We start from the raw sequence: 6,784 nt of genomic DNA, 5'->3' as shown, positions 1-6,784 counted from the left end.
TGAGGTCCCAGTGGAAAAGATGTTTTTCTCCTTATGGGTAGGGTCTTTCCACAGGCTCAAAGCCACCCACTGTGGAGCCCCATCGTCTGCTGAAGTGTGTCTCTAGCATCATGTGCGCATTCCAGACCTGTCATTACGTGCAATGGCCTGTCTTCGTCCGCGAGTGCCTGTGTTTACTGCTTGTTCATTCAAATATTTCCTGAGTGATCCACGTACTCTGAAATCATCTTCCTCGCAAGAGCAATGGAACCAGCCTCAGAGGGTAAATTCCAGCAGCCTGGATGAGTGAGCACACACAGACACCAGGACAATCCTCCTTGAGCCCAAGGAACACAAGTCCCTGTCATGTCCCCTGACACAAGTGGTCCTGCTATTATTGTCACCTTAACAATACCCTCAAGCTCCACTGTGGCCCATCTTTCAGACCTACATTCATATGAATTTTCCTAAAAAACAGGACATTACCTCTTACCTCTCCAAGAAAATTGAGGGCTTGAGTTTTAAAATTGAGTAGTCAAAGGCTTTTATATTTGTATTTGGGTGAATATTTTGCCATTACACCATGTACTGTCCTACTTATCGGTTATGTTTGTCACTCTGTTCTGTATCCTGAAAGACCCTGGGTACCAATAAAACAAAATTATATCAAAACAACAATTTCTTGAGTATGTGCTAAGTGTAAGGCTCAACTAAGTATATGACTTATACCAAGGCTCTGAGCCCCCAAGGAGCCCGCTGTCCAGGGAGGAGAAAATAATGATAATTCACCAAGAAATTTAAATAAGGGTGAAATGGGAATCTGATATGGGATGAATTTTACCCCCTTTCTCCCTCCCCAAAAAAGATTTGTTGGAGTCCTACCCCTAACCTCAGAATGTGACCTAATTTGGAGATCTTTAGGTAATCAAGTTAAATGAGGTCATTAGAGTGGGCCTAATCTGATATGACTGGTGTCCTTATATAAAGGGAAAATTTGGACATAAGGACAGGCGCACACAGAGGGAAGACCACGTGAAGACACACAGGGAGAAGACAGCCACCTACAAGCCAGGAGAGGCCTCAGAAGAGCCCAACGCTGCCCACACCTTGATTTCCAACTTCTGACCTCCTTTGGACATAAGGACAGGCGCACACAGAGGGAAGACCACGTGAAGACACACAGGGAGAAGACGGCCACCTACAAGCCAGGAGAGGCCTCAGAAGAGCCCAACGCTGCCCACACCTTGATTTCCAACTTCTGACCTCGAGAACTGCGAGACAAGACAACCTCGGTTGTTGAAGCCCCCAGTCCGTGGCACTCTACTGCAGCAGCCATAGGAAACAAACACAGCACCTAAAGGGGGACCTTCTGGCTGGAGGTAGGAGGGAGGGGAGGATCGAGGGCAGCTTACGGAGGGAGTCTTGTCTGCAGAGGCCTGGAAGGACTGGCTGGACTCTCGCTGCAGCTGGGCATCAACCCTACAGGCATCAGCTCCGACGGGGAGGTTTGGAAGAGAGCAGGGGAGAGGAGGGTGTACCACATCTCCCACATGTGGCACGGACAGGATCGGGGCACAGCAGGGAGGGCCTCGTGGCTGAAGTGAAGGTGCATAAAAGGGGAAACAAATGGTCAGGCTGGGTGGGCCCAAGGGCAAAGGACTATTGCAGGTGTGAGGGTAAACTGGCAGGAGCATCAGTCACTCATGAGGCCAAGGGGGCAAGCAGCCCCCTCCCACTGCCACCCAGTGCATTTCCAGGGCCATCTGGCCTCGTCTTACCTGCTTACCTTATGCTCTGTGCTAGCACCCTGTCTTGTACCTTCATATTCAAATCATTGAAGGTGTTGACTCTATTAAATCCTCTTCTAGTCTAGTCTTCCTATAAAGATATTTCTGAAATCCCCAGCAAACAACATAATGCAGACAAAATGCTCGACTCATTTCCTACACAGCACCATTTTTTGTAGATATCCAGTGACCGTGAGATAGTTCTGCTAAATGTTGCTTTAATCTTAGAAGCTGCTCAAAAAGACAAGAAAGTATTCTGTTGCACTGAAAATATTAAAAGTTTCTGAATCGTGTCCTTATGTTGCTATTGTAAATGATAGATTGAAATTTGTTTACCTGCTGATCCTTTTTTTAAGAAAAAACCCTTGAATGGCCCTGAAGGGACTTGACTGAGATAACAGCCGTAGGTATGCAGAGTCAGTGCAAGGACGGTGCCCGGTCTGGCTGTCTGTGCTCCACCTGCATCTGGTTGTTATTGAATGATGGAGACAAACAGGCCTACTGTCCTCTCTTCCGCTAGGGAGGGACTTAGGAAAGGGGAGGATTGCAATCACTTGCTGAGCCAGCTGCTCTCTCTGATTTCATCAGATCCTCGCAGGCAGCCCTGTGAGGTGCTTGCTAGCCCCGTTTTGCAGAAGAGGCCCTCAGAGTTGACGTTCTCATTCATCCTCCCGTCGCTGGTCAGTGGGAGAAGTTGAGCTTGACTTTGCCTCTGACTCCTCCCTAGCCTGCTGCCTCCAGCCAGAAAGCGAATACTAATCCTCACAATTTCTGACCCAAAGTTTGACTCTTTCAAGTATGAATGAGTATCTCGATGTGCCCACCTGTCCCCTACTCCCCATGGCCACTTACGGTGAAGGCTAAGACAACTGGAGATGCAGTGCTGCAAACACAACATCAGGAGGGACTATCACAGAGAAAGTTCCAACTCCTGCCCTGCCACTTAGAGCTGCTGAGCTTCAGCAAGTTACTTAACTTCTCTGTGCCTCAGCTTTATTCGCAGCTACAAAATGCTGGCGATCATGCCCGTACCTACACCGCACAAGGCTGTAGGGTAAAACAGTGCATGCAAAGCCCCGTGCTGGCACGTAGCAGTTCAGTAGCACAGGAAGAGTCAGATCCTGGAGATCCTTTGCCCATGTAAGCCAGACCATTCGGTGACACGGGTCACTAGAGAAGTACAACGGAGAACACACTGACACTTCAGCAGCTGCGGACACACAGGCTTCCTCCACCAGCAGGAACCGTGGAGCAGTCGTCTGGATAGGAACTCAGCAGGTGTCTAACTCGGGCCTCGTCTGTAGCATTCGGCCCCAACACGTCTTAGAAATCTAAAGCTGCACCACTGACAGCTTCAACTTCATCTTCAGGACCACTCCATCCTGTGTCAGGTGGAGGCAAATGGTCCAGCCGTCCTCAAGAGCCGTTCAGGTGGGTCCTCATGTTGCTGGTAAGACCCTCCGTGCAGGGCTGCAGCAACCTCAGAGAGCTGTCCAGAGAGTCGATCCGCTCTAGAAGCGGATGGAGCAAGGGAAGTCCCCCCAGCCCCAGTCCTCTTAGACTGAACGCTGCTGGGTCCAGGCAGGCAGGGAGAGAGCATGCACCCTCTCTCTCCAGAGGTCCAGCTATGAAAGGGTTTTGCCTCCCTTCGCTTAGAATCCAGATGGCTCTAGCTCTCTTCCCGGGCTTCTGTGTAGACAAGGTTACTTAGGGGATCCAGGACAGTGACTCTTGTTTGACTCGTCATTGGGCAGCAGGGCAGAATGGGAAGCTGAGTCACATGGCCCTCTATGAGAAAGGATAGCTGGGAGCTGGCTGAAAGCATGTAGGCCTGGGAGTAATTCAGGACTTGTTTCCACCATTCTGGAGAACAAATGGTGATGTCTCCATGTCTGTTCACTTGGAGGGAGTAAAATATTGAGATGATATCCCCATCCCTCCCTTGAGACCCTACATGGGAATGTATGGGAGGGATGACTCAGATGATCTGTATCTCCCCCTGCCACCCCCAGACAAGTGCATAGTCTAAGGAAGAAAAAAAGTCTCAGCTTCCAGACGTGTCCGCTGCAGCCCACTCCCAGCCCCTCCGGGGTAGAAATTCTTCAGCTGGCCCTGGGATCGGTAAGGCCTCACTCCCACTAGCTGGTCAGTCAAGACTTACATTTCTCCATTAACACTAATTTTACTCCAGAGGTGGCAGGGTTAGGGTGAGATGTTTGCTGTTAATACCCGAATGGTCCTCTGACAGATTCATAGTACTTTTGAAATAACCTCTCCCTGCCTTCCTCCAGCTGGAGAAGCCAGGACGCAGAGCTGGCGAGGGAAGGAAATATGGAAGTGACCGTAGAAAAACGTTGGCATTTGGCCTGGGGTCGGCGACGCGAAGGCCGGGGCTGGCCGGACAGCAGGTGGCGCTGTTGCCATCAGCAGGACCGAGGCGTCTGGCGCCAGGCCCCGCCAGCCTTTCACCTGAGTCACCATCTCCGCAGGGGGCGGCGGCTCTCAGACAGCAGAGGGCGGGACAAGACCTTCCCCCCACGACCCTAGTCACCGACCCCAGATCCACCCGTTAATTTGTTTCCAGCACAAAGTACTTGTGAGCTGACTCTGGGAGAGGCGACCCGGTCCTGCTGCCTGCCTCTCCTTCAGTCTGTCCCCGCGTGGGGCTCCCGGGAACGTCCCCAGAAACAAATCCAGAGGCCGGCATTGCGGCGAGGTGATATACGGCACCAGGACATGGAACTGCCGAGGACGGGGGGATTCTGTGGGCCACCGTTCATCTCGCTGTAAGGGGCCCTCCACCCTACACACGCACGTGCGTGTACACACACGCGCGCACACGCACATACATGCGCACACACATACATACACACGCACACACACAGAGACACACGCGCACGCACACGCACACGCGCACACACACATACACACACATACATACACACACGCACACACACGCGCGCGCACACATACATAACACACGCACACACATACATACACACGTGCACACATACATACACACACGCACACACACAGAGACACACGCACACACACGCGCACACACATACATACATACACACGCACACACATACATACACACGCGCACACACACACAAAGACGCACGCACACGTGCATGCACCCTCCACCACACACGCACATGCACACACACGCACGCGCACACATACATACACACACGCGCACACACACATACACACACGCATGCACGCACACACACACACATACACACACGCACACCCTCCACCACACACACGTGCGCACACACGCACACACACACAGACACAAGCACGCACACACTTTTTTTTTTTTTTTTTTTTTTTCTTTAAACGTCTCTTTTTTGCCAGGTTTGCCATCTATAGAATGAAGGTGATACCTTTCCTAGACTCAATTAGTTAATGTCAGGAAAGCTCTCTGCAGATGAAAAGCCCCCTTTTTTTTTTTTTTTTTTTTTGCTTCTTTAAACGTCTCTTCTTTGCCAGGTTTGCCATCTATAGAATGAAGGTGATACCTTTCCTAGACTCAATTAGTTAATGTCAGGAAAGCTCTCTGCAGATGAAAAGCGCTAAATTCTATTTATCAAATATTTAATTAGCCACACTTGGGGATGATTCATAATCATGTATTCAACCTGCTGAATAACCAAGCAGAGAAAGTGGCATGATCCGAAATTTAATTCTAAATGCAGGTTTTCATAGATTTTGTACCTGTCAAGACTGAGAGAATTTCTGAATTAGCATTCCTCCCCCGTTGCCCAGGGTCCTGAAGAGACAGGCCCCCTCCTGACTCAGCCTGGTGGCTGCGACCAGCACTGCCCACCCCCGCCCTCACCCGCAGCCCCGCCAGCATCCAGTGAGTCCAGGCACAGGGAGGAGCTGGTGTCAGGACCAGCTTCCTGGCCCCTGCCGCCTCTCAGTCCTGGCAGCCACATCGTCTCTTCTGCTTAGGTCAGTTTCCTCACTTTCCTCACTGTCTGTCACATGCCTGCCCCTTTCTGCCCTGGCAGGGGCTCAGGAGAAATTAGGTCATATGGGAAACATGGGCACTTTCAAATGAAAGACACCCAAGCAGCTCAGAGTTTAAGGCTGTGCAGAGGCATTTCCACTTGTTCTAAAGCACAGTCAGCAGTATAGTCCAGTTCTCTTCCCGTCCTTGTGCACACAAGCCTCCCAAAGCAAAAACAGGCTTTTCCTCATTCATTCATTCATTCTGCAAATATTTATCGAGTATCTGCCATTGGTATAAATGCTAAACTAGATATATGTGTTAAACTGATACAGGTGTCTGTCTTTGACTTTGTGGCAAAGTATGGTTTTCAAAAAGTTAAAAAACAAAACCATCATACAGAAAGACAGTGAGCATGTATCATTTTGGGTCCTCCAGGAAGCCAGCACTCAGCCAGGGCTGGACGTTCATTGAGAGGAACATTTATTGCTGGAACTTGAAACCAACTTGATGGTAATGTCATTTCAGAAGAGGCTACGAGAAAAAATATGTATATACACAGACACATAGGTGTTCATGTAGAGAGAGAGGGGGAGAGATGAGGGAGAAAAGGAATGATGGAATAAAATTTCAAAAGTACATTTGAAACTGGTTAACATCCTACAAGGTAATAAAACTGTAACATTTGCGGTTTATCCTTTTCTACCAGCTAGAAATCATTTGCACCTGAACTGGATAAGAATCATTTGCAATGTATCAGTTTGCTATAAGTTAACATGTAACTTTGGAGTCTGGGCCTAATCAGAAGTAAACTGTGAAGTCAGACAAGACGGTATTCCCCAGAGACTCAGAGAGCTACAGATGGTTTGTTGGATAATGCTTGGTTATTAGGATAAAATCATCTTTATCTCTCGCTTCCAAGTTTAGGATAATCAATACTTCTCTTGGGGAGCTTGCATGCTAGCAGGACAGAGGCATGAGTAAATAGCCAGGTAGAGGGCTGGCCCGGTGGCGCACTGGAGAGTGCGCCGCTTAGGAGCGCGGCGGCGATCCCGCC

This window comes from Galeopterus variegatus, unplaced genomic scaffold, assembly GCF_000696425.1.
Source record: "Galeopterus variegatus unplaced genomic scaffold, G_variegatus-3.0.2 Scaffold4896, whole genome shotgun sequence".
Classification (NCBI taxonomy): Eukaryota; Metazoa; Chordata; class Mammalia; order Dermoptera; family Cynocephalidae; genus Galeopterus; species Galeopterus variegatus.
Note: the sequence above shows the minus strand (reverse complement) of the source record.